General features: G+C 36.2%; 1 long non-coding RNA gene across 3 annotated transcripts in view; it reads left to right on the plus strand.

The window, feature by feature from the left end:
• Positions 1 to 1,133: 1,133 nt before the first annotated feature.
• LOC107974074 (uncharacterized) overlaps positions 1,134 to 20,959 on the plus strand; it is a 42,280-nt gene continuing 22,454 nt past the window's right edge. For 2 of the 3 annotated variants that reach the window (XR_010156531.1, XR_010156530.1), the window contains exons 1-2: positions 1,134 to 1,225; positions 5,405 to 5,567. This is a non-coding gene — a long non-coding RNA (uncharacterized LOC107974074). The remainder of the gene's footprint in view (positions 1,226 to 5,404; positions 5,568 to 20,959) is intronic. The other variant, XR_001716619.3, reaches the window with a different exon arrangement.

Below are 20,959 nucleotides of genomic sequence, written 5' to 3' on the forward strand. Positions count from 1 at the left end.
ATTCAACAGAGACAAGAAATAAGTGAGTTTTGGGAATAAAAAAGAAAAGAAAACATCTGACTAATGGAGGTATGAAGTTCACTTTTAGGAATTGCAATAGTAGATACATGGACCTGAGATGAGAAGTCTTCTTCTTCCGATAGAAGGTTTTTCTTGATCGAAGGGTTTGTGATCTCACGGGAGGAATGAAGCTGTGGACCACAGTGGCGAGTGTTACCGCTCAATTAGAGAAACACGCAGACCCAAAGAGTGTGCAGTGGCAAGATTTATTAAAGCGAAAGTGAAAGTAAAACAGAAGCAAAACTAAAGCTTCCATGTGGTGGAAGGGGACCCTGAAGGGTTGCTATTTCTGGTTGGGTGTCTTATGCTTATAGCCCCTTATGACCCCTCCCCATTTCCTTTTTCTGCCCTATAGAATTAGCTTATTTTCTATCCACTTGTGGGCTAGCGGGCTTGATTGGTTAAAAACATCAGGCTGTAGCTAGAGCTTAAACTCCCTATATGATTGGTTGAAGTTTCAATCCCTTAGCTTGCAGCTATGACTCATTTGGGCTTAGGGAAAAGTCCACTTTGATTGGTTGAAGTTTCAATCCCTTAGCTTGCAGCTATGACCCATTTCGGCTTAGGGGAAAGTCCCCTTAGGGAAGTCCCTATTGACCCAGGAAGTCCAGCCAACTTAGCCACTTAGTCCCTCAGCCCTGGCTTGTGGAAGCAGAGATTCCTAATACGGCCCTCACTTCTCCACTTTCTCCACTGGGGTTGGAAGCAGTAGGAGTAGCTATAGAGGATGTATTAACACCAATTTACAGAGATCCTATTGAATTTACATCTCTCCAGCAGGTGTGATGCAAGGAAAACAAAGCTAATACCCAAAGTCTTTGGTAAGGACTAGCTCCAGGCACTGCATGATGTGGATATTTAAAGAATTGCTGACCCAAAAATCCTGGTATTAACCCAAGAAATCCTGGCGTAACCCAAGAAAATATCTTGGGTGCCATGGAGGACGAATAATGGAGTTTAGAGCTAAGTCCATTAGAAAGAAGCTCTATGTGAGCTGAGTCCCTGGTATCAGGGTATCAGATTGGAACAGGATAATAAAGTAACCTTAATACTGGAAGAGCAAGAATTCTTACAGTTGAGAACCGTTACTTGACTGGTACCTCCAGCCCACCAGCAGGCAATGATGGCATCAGACTAGAGGATCACCAGTAAATCATTGTAAACAGTGAGCAGACTTTCCAATGTTCTCTACTAGTGATAGGAGCCAACACAGAAACTTTGTATCAAGAGGTCCAAGATTTATGAAGTTGTCAAACTAAAAAGACCTCTCTCAGAAAAGAAAAACTGTTTTTGCAATTGCATTTTGTAATTTAGGAGCCAGTGTCATACAAATTGCATATTAGAAATGAATAATGGGCCAGGAGCAGTGGTTCACACCTTTAATCCTAGCACTTCGGGAAGCCAAGGCAGGTGGATCACTTGATGCCAGGAGTTCGAGACCAGCCTGGCCAACATGGTGAAACCCAATCTCTACTAAAAATACAAAAATTAGCTGGGCTTGGTGGTGCACACCTGTACTCACAGCTACTCAGGAGGTTGAAGCGGGAGAATCGCTTGAACCCAGGAGGCAGAGGTTGCAGTGAGCCAAGATCACGCCACTGCACTCCAGCCTGGGTGACAGAGTGAGATCCTGTCTTAAAAAAAAAAAAAAAAAAAAAAAAGGAATAATAGAGTGAGACCCTGTCTCAAAATAAAAAAATGAATAATGATTCATTTTGTATACTCCAAACTAAAGAAACTCACATACACACACACTTACCCAAAACTATCTTAGCGTTTCCAAGGTCCCATCTGCAAGTCTATCTTTATTTATAGCAGACATCATGGATACAGAAGGGCTTGGTTCAGAGGTGTCTTCGTAAGCCTACTTTGTTTAGTTTTTCTTTCCCAACTGCAGCCAAGGTGTTCATAAGCAGAAGGTCTCTCCGTTACTGTCCAAGATGTGTCTTTTTACTTTGCTGGAACATGAGAGATGCTGAGTCAATGCTTTGCTTTCTACTAGCTGAGAACCTCAACTGGGCTTTCCTGGGGCTCATTTTGTCCCCCAGTAGCTGATGTCAGTACAGCAACATTGGGGCTGCCACTTCCACCTCACCTCAGGATTCCCTAGTTGCTTAAACCATGTATATACAGAAGGTCTCACAGCCCATAAGGCTGAACAAATGCCACATTTACATGCTTGATTTAAAATCCTGAAAGATAAAGCTTTTAGACACTGGCTAATAATAAATAATAAACCAATTAATTTGTTAACTTAGACTTCATAGAAGTAGAGGTCCAAGTACCAGCATGAAACTGAGAAGATGCACCTCCTTCCTGGAAATGGTCAAGTCCCGTTTTCTAGATGAAACTCTGCCACTTAATAATTGTACTTCTTTTAGACAGTCACTCTCATTTTTTTTCTGTAAAATTAGAATAGTAATAGGAGTATTACTCAACCCTACAATATTTCTTAGAATTGTTATGAAGATTAAACCAATTGATACATATAAAGTGCTGATCACAGTGAGAACCTATGACATTGATGAAGAGAGGCTAAGGGACCTGCCCGAGAACCCACAATGCCTATCTGTGTGGGCAAATGGAAGGGAAGGCCCACGTGGATGCATGACTTCTTGTCTCCCACTGAGAACCAGGTCCCTTTAGCTAGCCTGGCTCACAGGTGGGAATGGTTCAAATGATGAGAAAGAGAAGTTAAAACCCAAGCAAAGAGACCTGGCTCCATCAATTTTCTTCCTTTCACTCCCCTTACAAGAATAAATATAGTGCCTGAAGCCACTGCAGTGACACAGAGGTCTCTTTATTTTAAAGTTGACAAAAGGGAAAAGATCCTTTTCTGAATTTTGCTTATTGGTCAAAATAAAAATAACCCGGTTCTGCCACGGCTAAATTTGGATGACTTTTTCTATCCTGCCTCTCTCCCTGGTATATCCCAGTTTCCTTGTCCATCCTTCAGCTCCTTCTTCAATTCCATGGAGACTTACACTTTCACTTTAAAACTGAACTTTGACATTATTTGGAAGCAGAATCAGAGCTGATGTGAGCACTGTCAAACATAGGAGAGAGGATGAACAGTTAGGAACAGAGTTGGGCAGGGTTCTGGGACCCTTGCCAAGTCCCTAGCCTAGTATCTGGCACATTAAAGATACCTGGAAAAAAAATTAGCTGCCTTCTTTAGTAAGTTTGCTTAAGAATCTTTAATCTGATTTTTCTATCATCAATGCACTCACAGTGCATAGGAAATGCCTTCACATAAATAAGTAATGGGCAATTAGAAGGGAGAGACCACTGCCACACTAATAAGGCACTTTAATACAAATAAGGTAAAAAAAAAAAAAAAACCCTGCTAAGGTTCATGCAGCACCGTGCCAGGGCCTATGGCTTAGGTTGCATAACATAAGCTTCATTTCAGATCCCACTTGCTCCGTTAGCCCCAGACACCTTTGTGCAGAGAAAACAAAACAAAACAAAAAACATCACTTTACCCATCAGTGCTGGTGCTCAGTAAATGTCTCCATATGATACACTTCCTCATTGACCTTTTTAATCCAATTTTGTTTATGTGACAAGTGGTTAGTAACAAGAATCTCAATGAACTCTTGAGTGGGATGGGGCCACAATTTTATAACTACAATTACAAGGTCAGGTAGCTACAGCAAAAACATAATAGAGTGCAGGGAACAGAAAAATCATGGTTCATTTTCTCTGAACATCTACTGGCATGGTTGTTAAGGGCTTTCTATGTACTGTCACATTTAATATTCACAAGAATCTGTCAGGTACATTTCCATCTTACAAGTGAGAAAACATTAAATGAGAGAAGTTTGTTAACTGGAAATTGCTGAAGCAAAGATGTGACCCCACTTCAGTCTAACTATTATTTCCCAAAGTACTAGACTGATAGAATATGAAATATTTTAGGTTTGACTTGACACTCAGGTACAACAATAAGCACCATGGATTCACCTGATAAACTGTAATTCTCTTTCCATTTTTTTCTCAATAGTTCTTGAATATGAGTCAGTCTGGTATGAACATACCTCTAACAGCCTCACATACACACTTGCTGATCTCCCCCTTACAAGCAACAGAAAACAGGTCTTGACCCAGAGCCTTCAACAAACAGTATCTAGATAAATCATCACAATTTTAATCACAGTTGTTATCTTCTATTTATGCCAAATGATAACAGTTTTCCACTTTCCACCTATGATGCAAAGTTTCCATTTTAAATAAAATCAAGTTATAAAGAAAAAATATTAAGGAAATAACAATATGATATGTTCAGCATGGTAGAAATGATTAGAGTGGTAGTCAAAAGTGCTCAGATATGGAAAATATCAGGTATATGTTAAGCCAACAACTAAGAATTGGGAAATAGTACCTTATACCACTAGCCATTTGCACAGGCCTTGGTGTCAAGAAATATACAAGCTTATATCCCAGTTTTGCTGGTTACTAGCTGTGTGACCTTGGAAAATCATTCAGTCTCTCAGCCTCAGTTTTCTCTTCCAAAAATAGTTTATAGTAATGACTTTCAAGGTATCTTTATGATAGGTAAGTGAAATAATTTTGGTTACTACACCTTAACTGCTTGGCACATAGTAGGTGCTCAATAAATATTAGTGTCTTCTACTCTCTCCCTTCTTCCTAGTTAACAGAGTTGGTAGAAGAAGGATTAATTCTCATTGTCTTACCAAGAACTCTTTTTTAACTTTTTTCTTTTTTAAAATTTTTTATTAAAAATTGAGTAAAGTATTTATAAATATATATTTGGCAGAAATCAAAACAAGTCAACTAACAAAAAATTCATCTATGCCATTACTTTTGTAGTTCTTACATGTCCCTTTCTTTCCCCTTCCCACTAAGAGCAAACCAGTGTTCTAAGTTTTGGGTTTCCTTTTCCTTGTTGTCTTTATAGTTTTATGGTCCCTGATGACCATTTGAAAGCATCACCTTCCTGATGACTCCTCTTAGCACTATTACATCACAGAATAATGACCCAGAACCATAGTAGTGGCCTTGAATTTTCGTTAAGCTTTGTGTTTGGGCTTACAGCAATTTGAGTTTAATTCTAAATAATATACCTTTCTCATTTTCCAAAACAATATCATAAAACACAGAATGTGGCTTAAAAATTTATACAGCATCGGTAACTTGCATATGGAAACTGTCCTAGGTAGAATCAGAGTCTCACAATTAGAGTGGGGAGGTTCTGATTCACACGGTCATTCAGGGAGCAAGTGTATACCCATATTTCTGTTGCATTCCCATCCCCTAGGACATTTTTCTTGTCTGTATGATCAAAGTTGGGTCCTGGACACAACCATATAATATCTTGCAGAGCATGGAAAGAGAGAAAGTCCACTTTAAGTGATGGAAAATCAGCCCCAATTCTGAAGGAACAACCATGAACAGATGATTTAAGGAGAATCAATTCTTTGCACTTTGCAGGAGGAGCCAACAGAGTGAGATGAAGGGGACAACTTCAGATACTCAGGCAGAAGGTAGGCTACAGTGATGTAAGTCCAGCATCTTTATTTATTTTTATTTATTTTTTCATTTTTTTATTTTCATAGGTTTTGAGGAATGGTAATATTTGGTTACATGAGTAAATTCTTTAGTGGTGAGTTGTAAGATTTTGGTGCACCTATAACCTGAGCAGTACACTGAACCCAATTTGTAGTCTTTTATCCCTCACCGCCTTCCCATCCTTTTCCCTAGAGTCCCAAAGTCTATTGTATCATTCTTATGCTTTTGCATCCTCATAGCTTAGCTCCCAATTATGGGAAATCCAGCATCTTTAAATGATGCCTTGAGACCATATTCTCCTGTGCTTCCCCTGTGAACAAGTAAGTAATGATGGATCTAGTAGTTACTACCATGATGTAATGCATGACAGTCCACCACAATCATGTTTCCTAGCCATGCATAACTACAGGAAAAATGACAGATAAGTAAATGTACCAATCTAGGCCTAAGGATAAGCATTTGGTTCTACTATTGCCTTTTTGTCCACCTAACCCAATTAGGCAGCTTCATATTTTTTAAAAGTTCAGTGCCTATCTGTAAGTCCCATGAGTATATGATCCTAGAATTTAGAAATTGTTTTATAATTCGTATTTAATTTACATGGATTAGAATGTTATTAACTACCCTTGGTGCTCATGAAGCATCTTTTCCCCTAATATATCTTCCGCAGTGCAACTTAATAGTGAGTCCCCATAGATAGAAAAAGCTATTTGAAGAAAATATTTTAGCAGTTTCTCCCATGAACAGTTTTTCATTTGTTTGTTTGTTTTTGCCCCCAGCTTCAGTAAAACAAGTTGTAAATAACTTTATAGGCAAAACTTTGGTCCCTGATTAATCATGAGATTTTTTTTTTCTTTGAAGGCTAGTAATGATATTGATGAGGAAGAGCAGCTCGCTCTACAAAGTTATTTAGGGGCCCAGATGTGTTCCATCTTGCTCTGCCATGCCCTCCTGTGCTATAACTCTTCTGTTTATATGGTAGTCCTTACACAAATGGTTGCAGCTGTATTGTCAACACGACATATATACCTGAGAGGGGAGAAAAAATTCCATGGCAAGCATTTATCTTTTGAGACACTGCAATTTGAGACAGTTACAGTGATATTATATACATTACTCCCATTGTTTAGAACTAGTAACATCAGCTTGCCAGCTACAAAGGAGAGAGGAAAATGTAGTCTCTAGTTTCCCATTCAAGGCCTAGGTAAAATGCTATTAAGATGGAAAAGGAATATAAAATGGGGAAAGACTACAAAATCTACTGCAGGCAATAAACAAGTATACAATAAAATACATAGTATGGCAGATAATGAACAGTACTATGGAAACTGTCTATATATATATGTATATATATATGAAAACGAGTGAGAGGTTAATATCATTTATTTTAAATAAGGTGTTCAGGAAAATGCCTTCTGGACATGTTAGTAAAATGATGGCAGAAGGACCTCCAAAAACGATCTCCTCCACAAAAGTAATGAGAAAATTGACCAAAAAAAAAAAAAAGGTCAGAATCATTTCTTCAAAATACTGGAAAAAATAACAAAAATCTTGAAGTAACACAGGGAGGATTTATTCAAGAAAAATAAATGATCTCAGCAATAACAGTGAGTGTCCTAATCTTATCTCCTGCTCTACAGCTCTGCAGTACCATTGAGAAAAAACAGCCCACATTTCCACTGTAGCCCAGAAGCCATCAAAGGGAGTACAAAGGAGCTGCAACTTTTTAAAAAGCTTCATTCCAAAATAATTGTCATTATTTGAGCAGTCTGGTGGTTCTCTGAAATATATCAGTTACAAGGCCACCTGTACTTGGCCTGTTTAGGAGCTCATCTAGTGCAAAAATTATTTTCCCTGAAGAATATTTATCAAAAACAATTACTGGAAAGTGTTTTAACTTTGTGGTTGTCTTAGGCAGTGGGTAACAGGAGAAACAATGACTGAAAATTTAAAAGGAAAAGCTGAGAAATGACATGTCAATACAGTCTTTGAAAAAATCTTCAACATAATTTTTGTTATTTAGAAAGTCATATACATGCATAGGATTGTGCACATGCTCAGGGGTGTGGTAATGCTCAGGAAATCCTTAAGAAGTCCCATATTACCACCTCTGGCTGACCATAGGGACCTGTGCAATGAGAAAGTGAGAGCTAAGGCAGAGTTGTCAATTGCCTAACTGAATGTTGAGGGCCTGCTTTGCAACAAGCACACAAAGCCCCTCAGCAAAAGCTGGAAGATGTATTGGTTCCAGACTTTTAAGGAAATTATCCAATCATTAGCTGAGCACTAAGGTAATAGAGTAATCTAAAAGACCACATGTGACAATAAATATGGACTTTACCAAATTAACTCAGAAAATTACTAAACAAACATACAAGACTACTACAGCAAACAGCAGCATCAAATCCTGGAGAAGGGGGAGAATTTTATTTCTAGAATTGTCATATTAGATTATTTTAAATGTCCAGTTTCAAACAAAAGATTATGAGATGCAAATACCTAAGAAAGTGTGACCCATGCATAAGAAAAAAAGCAATAGCAGCTATTCCCAAGGAAGCCCAAAAGTTGACTTACTAGATAAATATTTTTCTACCAGCTATATGAAATATGTTCAAAGACCTCAAGGACATGATAGCTAAAGAACTAAAAAAAGGTATGAAAACAATGACTTAACAAATATGGAATATCAATAGAGATAATCTTTGACAAACTTGACAAAAACAAGCAATGCGGAAAGGATTCCCTATTTAATAAATGGTGCTGGGAAAACTGGCTAGCCATATGCAGAAAACTGAAACTGGACCACTTCCTTACACCTTATACAAAAATTAACTCAAGATGGATTAAAGACTTAAATGTATACCCTAAAATCTAAAAACCCTAGAAGAAAATCTAGGGGATACCATTCAGAACATAGGCATGGGCAAAGACTTCATGACTAAAACACCAAAAGCAATTGCAACAAAAGCCAAAATTGAGAAATGGGATCTAATTAAACTAAAGAGCTTCTGGACAGCAAAAGAAACTATCATCAGAGTCAACAGGCAACCTACAGAATGGGAGAAAATTTTTGCAATCTATTCATCTGAAAAAGGTCTAATATCCAGAATCTACAAGGAACTTAAACAAATTTACAAGAAAAAAACAAACAACCCCATTAAAAAGTGGGCAAAGGATATGAACAGATGCTTCCCAAAAGAAGACATTTACGTGGCCAACAAACATATGAAAAAAAGCTCATCATCACTGTTCATTAGAGAAATGTAAATCAAAACAACAATGAGATAACATCTCATGTCAGTTAGAATGACGAACATTAAAAAGTCAGGAAACAACAGATACTGGAGAGGATGTAGGGAAATAGGAATGCTTTTACACTGTTGGTGGGAGTGTAAATTAGTTCAACAATTGTGGAAGACAATATGGTGATTCCTCAAGGATCTAGAACCAGAAATACCATTTGACCCAGCAATCCCATTACTGGTTATATACCCAAAGGATCATAAATAATTCTACTATAAAGACACATACACACATATGTTTATTGCAGCACTATTCACAGTAGCAAAGACTTGGAACCAACCCAAATGCCCATCAATGTTAGACTGGATAAAGAAAATGTGGCACATACACACCATGGAATACTATGCAGCCATAAACAAGAATGAGTTCATGTCCTTTGCAGGGACATGGATGAAGCTGGAAACCATCATTCTCAGCAAACTAACGCAGGAACAGAAAATCAAACACCATATGTTCTCACTCATAAGTGGAAGTCGAACAATGAGAACACACGGACACAGAATGGGGAACATCACACACCAGAGCCTGTGGGGGGTGAAAGGCAAGGGGAGGGGGAGCATTAGGACAAATACCTAATGCATGAGGGGCTTAGAACCTAGATGACGGGTTGATGGGTGCAGCAAACCACCATGGCACTTGTATACCTATGTAACAAACCTGCATGTTCTGCACATGTATCCCAGAACTTAAAGTATAAAAAATAAAAAAATATATATTCTGGAATTGAAAATAAAAAACTAAAATAAAAATTTACTAGAGTGGTTCAACAGCAAATTTGAGAGGGCAGAAGAAAGTATCAGCAAACATAGAGAGAAATGGATTGAAATGATTCAGTCTCAGAAACAGAAAGATAAAGAACAATAATAACAAATTAGCAGTCTTAGAGAGCTGTTACAGATAACATCACCTGTACCAATATATGCATTATGGGAGTCCAGGAGGGGAGGAAAGAAAAAAGGGACAGAAAGAAAATTTGAAAAAAAGGACAGGAAACATAACAAATTTTATTTCAAAAGTTACATTAATCTATACATCAAAGAAGCTCAGTGAACTCCAGATAGTTTAAACTCAATAAGGATTATACTCAGATGAGTCATAAACTGTCAAAGACAAAGAAAGAAAGAATCTTCAAAGCAGCCAGAAAGAAGTGATACATCATGTAAAAGGAATCCTCACTAAGATAAACAGCAAGTGTACAATTAGAAACTATTGAGGCCAGGGACAATGGAATGACATATTCAAGTTGCTAAAAGAAAAACAAAAATTTCAGTCAATAATTCTAAATCCGCAAACTTATCTTCTAAAAATTAAAACGAAATTAAGATATCGCCAAACAAAAACTGAGATCATTGTCACTGACAAAACAGTTTTATGAGAAATGTTAAATGTAGTACTTCAGACTGACCTGAAAAGACACTAGACAGTAACATGAATCTACATGAAGAAATAAAAGATACTGGTAAAAGTAATTATACAGGTAGATGTAAAAGAGAGTATAAATGTATTTGAAATTTGTGATTACTCTTTTTTTCGTATCTGATTTAAAAGACAACTACATAAAGCAATAATTATATATGTGTGTTCATTTATATTACATGCAATGTACAAAGACATATTATGTCTTTGTACATTGCATGTAATATAAATGAACACACATATATAATGATAGCACAAAGGAGAGCAAAAGAAGTGGTGCAATATTGGAGCAAAGTTTTTGTACACTATGGAAATTAATTGGCATAAATCTGAAATAGACTCTTGTAAATAATAGTGTTAATCATAATTAATCAGGGAACAATTAAGAAAATAACATAGTAAAAGGAATGGTAAAGGAATTACATGGTACACTAGAAAATATCTATTTAGCCCAAAGAAAGCAGGAATGGAATAATAGAGGAATGAAAAGACATTGAAAACAACTAGAAACATGACAGACATAAATCCTACCTTATCAGTGATTATAGTAAATTTGAAGGGATTAAACATTTCAATCAAAAAGGAAGCAATTAGTAGAATGGATAAAATGCTATGCTGTGACTATATTCCCTCTACAGAAGATACACTATGTTAAAAGACACAATTGATTGAAACTAAATGGATGGAAAAAGACATACCATGTATACAGCAACCAAAGTGCTATAGTAACTTTCCTAATAGAAGACAAAATATACTTTGGAGGAAAACTATTACTAGAGACAAAAAGTACAATTTATAATGCTGAACAGGTCAGTCCATCAAGGAGATATAATTATAAAACTGTATTTCCCTAACAACAGAGACCCAAAATACATGAAGCAGAACTAGAAGAAATAGACAATTCAACAGTAATAGTTGGAGATTTCAGCACCTGACTTTCAATGATGAATAAAATAAGAAGATAGAAGATTAGCAAGGAAATAGAATATACAAATATGAACTCAAGATAGGTAAGAGACGGCTGGGCACGGTGGCTCATGCCTGTAATCCCAGCACCTTGGGAGGCCGAGGCGGGCGGATCACGAGGTCAGGAGATCGAGACCATCCTGGCTAACATGGTGAAACCCCGTCTCTACTAAAAATACAAAAAATTAGCCGGGTGTGGTGGCGGGCTCCTGTAGTCCCAGCTACTGGGGAGGCTGAGGCAGGAGAATGGTGCGAACCCAGGAGGCGGAGCTTGCAGTGAGCTGAGATCGCACCACTGCACTCCAGCCTGGGTGACAGAGCAAGACTCCACCTCAAAAAAAAAAAAGATAGGTAAGAGACAAAAATGTAAGAGAAAAAAAGGATAAAACTCATAGTAGAAAACACAGGTATAAATCTTTGTGGCCTTGGATTAGGCAAAAGTTTCTTAGACAAGACACCTAAAACATAAGCAACCAGAAAAAAAAAAAAAAATATATATATATATACTGCACTTCATTGAATTAAAAACATTTGTGCATCAAAGGACACTTTCAATAAAATTTAAAGGCAACGTACAGAATAGCCTACCATACTTACAAGCCATGCATTTGATAAGATTTTAGATCCAGAACATATTTTTAAAACTCTTAAAGTTCAATAATAAAAAGACAACTCAGTGAGAAAAAAATGGGTCAAGTATTTGAATAGCTATTACTACATAGGAGATATATAAAGTTCACAAAACACATGAAAAGATTATCTAAATCATTAGGTATTAGGTAAATGCAACCAAACCATAATGAGATACCCTTTCACACCGACTAAGATAGCTATAACAAAAAAGATGAACAATAGCAAGTGTTGGCAAAGATGTGGAGAAATTGGAAACATACATTGTCAATATAAAATAGTGCAGCTACTTTGGTGAACATTTTGAAGGTTCGTCAAAAAGTTAAACATAAATTTACTATATGACCCAGCCATGCCACTTTTAGGCACATACAAAAGAAATGAAAACATATATTCACTCAAAAACTTGAACACAAATGTTAATAAGAGAATTATTCATACCATCTAAAAAGGTGGGAGCAACCTAAATGCCTATCAACTAATGAATGGATACACAAAGTGTAGTATAACCACACAATGAAATATTATTCAGACATAAAAGGGAATAAAGTTCTGATACATGCTACAACATGAATGAACTTTGAAAACATTATGTCAAGTGAAAAAAAGCCAGACATAGAATCATACACATATGGTACAATTCTACTTGCACAAAAGGTCAAGAATATGCAAACTCTCAGAGACAGAAAGCTTAGTGGTGGCCAGGAGCCGGCAGGGGGCTGGGGAAGAGAAGAGATTGAGGAGTGACTGATCTATGAGGATAGGGCTTCTTTGGGAAGGTTACAAAAATGTTCTAGAATTAGTGGTAATGGTTTCATAAGCTTTTAATATACTGAAACACACTGAATTGTATGATTTTAAATGGCAAAGTTTATTATATGTGAATTATATTTCAATACAATAAAAGAAGGGTAAAAAAGAAATCCTTTTTTAGAAAGCAGCATTTGGAGAGAAATTTGAAGAAAGATAAGGAGTAATCTACCAGATATCCAGGAGAAAAAGAACACCAAATGATATTCAACAACAATTTATTCAAAAGTTTAATAATTAATATTCCTCTTTTGATTTTTAAGTCTTTGTTACTGTCATGGCACAGTTTAATGTAGTCATATTTTGCGGAAAGAATGAGGAGAGTAAATAAAAAGGTAGGAGACTTAGAAAGAGGAGATTTAATTTTTGAATCATGAAAAAAGGAAAGTGGGAATTTTTGAAAATATAAGAAAAATTAGAGTAAACTTAAAAGAGCTGCAACGAGGAAAAAATATGAGAAGCATTGATATAGTGATAACAAAATTAAGCACTAAAATCAGACAGATACGGACTATATCTCACCTCTACATCAGCTAGCCTTTTCTCTAGAAAAGTTTCCTTACCCTGTGTTCTTCAGTTTCCCATGACCTATACAGAAAACTGAGGAATAATTTCAAGAAAATAATATGGGAATAAGGCGAGAAAAATAACTACCTTACTGGCTTGCTGTGAGAGATGAGCAAGATGACTTAAGTAACCCCCTGAATTTGACACCTGGTGGATTCTCAATATATAATAATTATTCACAATAATCATCTGAATGGACGCTACATGAGTTCTGAGGGGTCTTAAGTTTTAAGAAGTAAAATTATCTATTTAGATATGTGTTTTTAAAATTTGTAAGATATATGGAACATATTCAAAAAGACTTCACATTTTAATTATTTAAATATTAATTTAATTTTGGACATTTTAATTTTAATATAAGCATAGAAGACTAATGCAGAGGCTTTGCCTATATTTTTAAGGTGATAATTGGTTACAAATTGACCTTTGTTGGAGAGATAAAAATGTATTTGGAGACTAAATTTAAAAAAATGCTTTCCACATGAACTCAATATTTTTAGAAAACAAGCATGTTATCCTTAAAACTATTTTGAGAATAACACTGTGGTGAAAAATGCTACCAAAAAAATTACTTTGCTAATTAAAGCCTATGAAACCAAATAACTGTTTTTAGACATTGATTTTGCTGGTTCGCATCCTAAAGAGAAGTACTTCTCATGTTTCTTTCAAGTGAGATAAAGTTAGTGAAAAATCTGGCTAAGGGAGGATGAGAAGGAGTTTACGTATTTGAACATTTTTGCAGGCATATGCCAGAATATTTTTATAAACAATGCTAGGGAGATTGAAGTCTTCTGGGGATTAAAGGAAACCACGAAATAGAGAAAGAGCATGTCAGGGAAAGGGGCCATGTCCGTCCTCTGAACAGTCTCCAGCCAAAAGATCTTGGCCAGTTAACACCTTTGTTTCTCTTTTTCTAATTTTCTAAAATGAGAGGCTTTTACTTAATGGAATACGTAATCCGTCTTGATTCTAATTTTGTATGGTTCTGTGCAATATTTTCTCTTCTAGAAAAAAAAAATGCCAAGGCTTAATTCAGACTTTTCCTCTTTAGGTATTATTAAAAGGTAGCTGTAAATTCCGGAGGTTGGGTCAAATTTGCCTTGGTGGATTATATGATGTTTCTCTCTTCAGTTTCTTTCTTTCTTTTCTTTTTTCTTTGCTGTTGTGGTTCCTTCTGCCATTAAGAGAAGGCAACTAGAATTTCTGCTATAGGTCTCATTATACCTAATGCCAGAGGGATATTCAAAACACACAGCAACCAGTACAGCAAAGGTATGAAACAGCAAAAGACATTGGCCATGTAGACATACATCAGCCCTGCCAAAGCTAGAGGCAAAACCTGATTGATTTAGGTGAAGCTCAGAAACATTTGTGTATGTGTTGATGAACATATACGTATATCAACCTAAATAACAAGCATAGAGAGATTCTGTAAAAGAAAATGATATTTATTCAGAAATAAGGCATTGCAATGGGACTACACATGCCATTGCAAACTATGTGCATATTCAGGAAGGTAAGGGAAGACAAAAATGTTTAAAGGAAAAATGCAGGAGGGTTACATAATTGTTTTCAGATACTTTCCCTTGGCCACAAGGCTCAATAGCAAAGGAGACACCAGTCTGAGATTGGACAGGTAGTTGCTGGGCCTATGTTCTCATGATAGTACTTTTTGTGTGAGGTTGCAATGACCTTTGTGCGAGGTAGTTTTTACCAAACCTTTTGTTACAGTTCTGATATCAGGCATACCAGGGTAAGAAACCCTTTCTTTACAGCCTTCCCTGGCTCTATTTGCCTTTTTTTTCTTTTTTCACAAGTGATTTCATTTTGATTCTGATAACTCTTACACATACATTTGATAAATTAGAATTGTATCAATTTCAAAACATTTATTTTGTAAATGGAATTATTTTAATGTTTAAAATGCCCAAAGAGATAAATGAAGGAATAATATTCACTAAAACTGAACAGAAGTTATCTTTATCCAACCATCCATTGACCCTTAGGTTGATTACATGACTTTGTTATTGTGAATGGTGCTGTGATAAACATACAAGTGCAGGTATCTTTTTAGCATAATGATGTCTTTTCCCTTATGTAGGTAGTAGTGGGATTGCTGAATCAAATGAGAGTTCTATTTTTAGCTCTTTCAGAAATCTCCATATTGTTATTCATAGACTTTGTTCTAATTTATATCCCAAACAACAGTACATAAGCATTCCATTTTCTATGCATCCTCACCAACGTGTGTTGAACTTGACTTTTTAATAAAAGCCATTCTGGTTGGTGTAAGATGGTATCCCATGGGGTTTTAAGTTGCATTTCTCTAATGACTAACGATGCTGAGCAGTTTTATATGTTTGTGACCAGTTGTACATATTCTTTTGAAAAATGGCTGTTCATGTCCTTTGTCCGCTTTTTAATAGGGTTATATGCTTTTTCTTGAGTTGTTTGACTTCCTTTTAGATCCTGGATATTAGTCCTTTGTTGGATACATAGTTTACAAATATTTTCTCCTTTTCTGTACATCATTTTGTCTACTCTGTTGATTATTTCTTTTGCTGCCCAGAAGCTTTTTTAGTTTACCTAGGTACCATTTGTATATTTTTGTTTTTGTTGCATTTGCTTTTGAGGACTTACTCATAAGTGCTTTGCTTTGCCCAATGTCCAGAAGAGTTTTTCCTAATTTTTCTTCTAGAATTTTTATAGTTTCATGTCTAACATGTAAGTCTTTAATTTATCCTTAGTTAATTGTTGTATATGGTGGGAGATATGGGTCCAGTTTCACTCACAGCTATCCAATTTTCCCAGCATCATTTATTAATTATTGTGTCTTTTCTCCAGGGTAGTTTAAAAAAATTTTTTTAAGAAGAAAACCTACTGATGCATTCATCCAGGGTAGGTTTTTTTGACTTTGTTGAAAATAATTCAGCTGTAAATATAGAGGTTTTAAATCTGGATTCTCTACTCTGTTTCATTGATTTATGTGTCTATTTTTATATCAGTACCATGCTGTTTTTGTTACTATAGCCTTGCAGTTTAATTTGAAATTGGATAAAATGACGCCTCCAGCTTTATTCACTTTGCTTGTGATTACTTTGTCTATGTGGGCTATCTTTTGGTTTCATATGAATTTTAGGATTATTCTTTTCTAATTCTGTGAAAAATGACAGTGGCAATTTCATAGGAATTGCACTGAATCTGTAGATTACATTGAGCAATATGGTCATTTTAATAATACTAAGTCTTCCAATCAATGAATATGCCATGTTTTTTCATTTGTTTGTGTCATCCACAATTTCTTTCATCAATGTTTTTTAGTTCTCCTTGCAGAGATCTTTCACCTCCTTGAGTAAATGTATTCCAATAATTTTTTTTTGGTAGTTACTATACATGGGATTGAGTTCTTATTTGGTGCTCAGCTGGATCATTACTAGTGTGTAAAAATGCTACTAATTTTTATACTTTAATTTTGTACCCTGAAACTTTACTGACATTACTTATAAAATCTAGGAGTCTTTTGGAGGAGTCTTTAGGGTTTTCTAGGTATAAGATCATATAATATGAAAATACAGATAATTTGGCTTCCTCTTTTCCAATTTGAATGCCTTTTATTTCTTTCTCTTGCCTGATTGCTCTAGGTAGGACTTCCAGGACTGTGTTGAATAGGGGTAGGGAAAGTGAGCATTCTTGTCTTCTTAAAATCCTCAGGGGGAAATGCTTTTAACTTTTCCCCATTCAGTATGATGTTGACTATGGGTTTCTTGTGTATGGTTTTTGTTATTTTGAGATTTTTTTCAATGTCTAGTTTGTATCCTGAAATTGTACTGACATTACTTACTTATAAAATCTAGGGATCTTTTTTCATGAAGAGATGCCTAATTTTATCAAATGATTCAAATGCTTTTTCTGAATCTATTGAGATGATCAGATTTTTTTTGCTTTTCTGTTTATGTTGTGAATCACATTTATTAATTTGTGTGTGTTGAACCATTCATGAATCCCTGGAATAAAACCCAGTTGATAGTTGTTTATTTCTTTTAGATGAGCTGTTGGATTTGGTTTGCTAGCACCTTGTTGAGGATTTTTGCACTATATTCACCAGGGATATTGGCCTGTAGCTTTTTGTTGTTCTTTCCTTCCCTGGCTTTGATATCAGGGTAATACTGGGTTCGTGGAATGAGTTAGAGGGGATTTCTGGTTCCTCAATTATTTTGGAGTAGTTTCTATAAGATTGGTAAAAGTTCTTCTGTGTATGTCTGGCATAATTCAGCTGTGAATCCGTCTGGTCCTGAGCTTTTTTTGGTTGGGAGATGTTTCATTACTTATTTAATCTCACTACTCCTTATTGGTCTATTCAGGATTTCTAGTCATTCCTGGTTCATGTTGGGAGGCTGTATGTTTCCAGGAATTTGCCTGTTTCCTTTAGGTTTTCTAGCTTGTGAGTGTAGATATGTTCATTGAAATCTCTGACGATCATTTGTATTACTGTGGTATCAGTTGTAATGTCTCCTTTTCATTTCTGATTATGCTTATTTGAATCTTCTCTCTTTTTGTCTTAGTTAATCTAGCTAGTGGTCTATCAACTTTGTTTATTTTTCCAAAAGAGAAACTTTACATTTCATTGATCCTTTGCATTTTTTATCTCTATTTCATTTAGTTCTGTTCAGATCTTTGTTATTTCTTTTCTTCTGCTAGCTTTGGGCTTGGTGTGTTCTTGTTTTTCTAGTTCCAAAGATGTGATGTTAGGTGGTTAATTTGTAATCTTTCTATTGTTTGATGTAGGCCTTTCATTGCTCCCTCTTAGCACTGCTTTTGCTATATGTTGCCTCTATTTTCATTCAATTCAAAAAAAGTGTTGACTTTCACTTTAATCTAATTATTGACCAAATATAAGTCAAAACACATGGTTTGATTTCCACATATTAGCATAGTTTTGATTTCTAGTTTTCTTCCACTATGATCTGAGAATAATATACTTGATATAATTTTGATTTTTTTTAAGTTTATCAAGACTTATTTTGTGGCATAACATATGGCCTATTTTTAAAAACGATGCATGCACTAATAAGACTGTATATTCTGCAGTTGTTGGGTAGAATGTCTGTTAGGTTCATTTGGTCTAGAGTTCAATTTAAGTCTAGTGTTGCTTTGTTGATCTTCTGCCTTGATGATCTATCTAGTGCTTTCAGTGGGGTGTTGAAATCTTCAACTATTATTATGTTGCTGTTTATCTCTTTCCTTAGGTCTCTTAGTATTTATTTTATAAATCTGGATACTCTGATGTTGGGTGCATATATGTATGTACATATGTATATATGAATAATTATTATATTCTCGTGTTGAATTGATCCCTTTATCATTATATGACCTTCTTTGTCTTTTTTTTTACTATTGTTGATTTAAGGTCTGTTTTATCTGATATGAGCATAGCTACTCCTGCTTGCTTTTGGTTTCCATTGCATGGAATGTATTTTTCCACCCACTTATCTTGAGTCCATAAGTGTCATTACCAGTTAGGTGGGTTTTCTTTCATCAGCATGTAATTTCATCCTGTTTTTGTATCCATGTCATCAATGTATATCATTTAAGTGGAGCACTTAGTCAATTTACATTTGAGGTTAATATTGGTGTGTGAGATTTTATTTCTGTTATAATGTTAATTGTTCCCTATTTACTTTGTAGTCTCAGTTGTGTAATTGTTTTATAAGACCTGTGAGTTATATACCTCTGTGTCCTTTTGTGATGGTGATTATTAACCTTTGGTTTCCATGTTTAGAATTTCTTTGAGTATTTCTCCCAGGAGTAGTCTACTGGTGACAAATTCCCTTAATGTTTGCTTGTCTGGGGAAGACTTTATTTCTCTTTTATGTATGATACTTGGTTTAGTAGGATAAAAAAAAAATTCTTGGCTGACACTTTTTTCTTTAAGAAGACCAAAAATAGGACTCCAATCTATTCTAGCTTGCAGGATTTCTGCTGAGATCTGCTGTTAGTGTGATAAAATTTCCTTTATTGTTAATTACATGCTTTTCTCTTGCTGCCTTTCAGATTTTTTTCCTTCCTGATCACTTTAAATAGTCTGACGACTATATGCCTTGGTGGTCTGTCTTGAAAAAGTATCTTAAAGGAGTTTTCAAAGCTTCTTGTAGGTATAAATCTATAACTAGAATAGGAAAGCTTTCCTCAATTATTTCCTCAATTAGGTTTGTTAAACTTTCTATCTTTTCTTTTTCTCTCTCAGGAATACATATGACTTGTAGGTTTGAATGTTTTACATAATCTCATATTTTTCAAAGGGTTTGTTCCCTTTTTATTTTTTTTATAAAATTTTTGTCTTACTATGTTAATTTGAAGATCTGTTCAAACTCTAAAATTCTTTTCTCTACTTGGTCTAGTCTACAGTTAAGGCTTTCAACTGTATTTTGTAATTCCTTCATGACTTTTTTGTTTCCAGAAGTTCGGAGTGTTTTTCTTTTTTAATCTATCTCTCTAGTGAACTTTTCATTTGTACCCTCCTGGGGCTCATGACTCTCAATTCAGATAGACACTGCTGTTTATCCCCTGGCCACAACGTAGCTAAGAGTCATAGAAAATAATTGTTCTATGGAACTCTGCCAAATGGCTTTGACTTGGAACCTCTTCCCTCAGTCTAAAACAGATAGCTTTGAGACCTGCCTGTTTTCCACTGCAAGAATGCTGCTGCTCCATGTGTAGAGGGAGAGGGGCTCTGCCTTTCACGCATTCCCAACCCAGTGGACACTCAACAGTGGAGGAGGTGCAGCTGCTCTTATTAGCCCTGGAATGGCCATCCACAGGTATGTCCATGCCTCTTCCCTGTGGGAGCAGCCATGTCTGTGTTTGCAGCAATGAGCAGGGTGAGGAGAAGTTCCCTTCTCCACATCCATGTCTAAGCAATGGAGCTGCCTAGATTCTAGGACAGAACACACTCCTCCCCCACAGAACTGAACACAGTGTCTGTGTATCCACTAGGAAAGGGGAAGTCACCTTCAGCCCACAAGTGTGGCACTCTGGAGGCACAGCAGAGCACATGTTCTTGTCTCCTTTGTTCCAAGGGGGCTTTGTTGGTGTGCTACACTCTCTCTTCCCCTAGGAGCAGCATGGCCCAAGGGCCAGATCACTAGGAATTCTGCAGCTTCCCTGGGTTCAGTCAGCCCTGTCTGGCTACCTTAATTTGAGCAGGTGCTTTGGAATGTTTGCAGGGGATCCAATGATGTGGCAACAAAAGGGCTGAGATTCCCTAGGCAGGACAGTCCCACAATGGGTATGCATCAACCCACCACTGCTCAGGTGTGGCAGAAGAGTGAGCAACCTTGCATAAACTGGCAGCCCAGTGCAATGCCCTCAAGAAGTTCCCACATCACCACTCACACCAGTGCCTGGGCTCATGATGGCAGAGGGGCTCTCCAACAGTTCAGCAATCAGCAGCCTACTGCAAGGGTGACAGGAGCCAGAAAACCCCGCCTACCCTATTCACCAGACACAAAGTCCCTTGAAGCTCAATCTCTGCCAAACCCTTGCTTGTTTTTTTTGTTGTTGTTTTTTGTTGTTGTTGTTGTTCTGTGCTCTAGCTTGTCTGGTAGGCTCTGGCACTCTTCTCTTAATATTCTATTCAAGTTATGATTATTCATCTGTAACTTTGGTTCTTCTTTCT

Source organism: Pan troglodytes, chromosome 3, assembly GCF_028858775.2.
Source record: "Pan troglodytes isolate AG18354 chromosome 3, NHGRI_mPanTro3-v2.0_pri, whole genome shotgun sequence".
Taxonomy (NCBI): Eukaryota; Metazoa; Chordata; class Mammalia; order Primates; family Hominidae; genus Pan; species Pan troglodytes.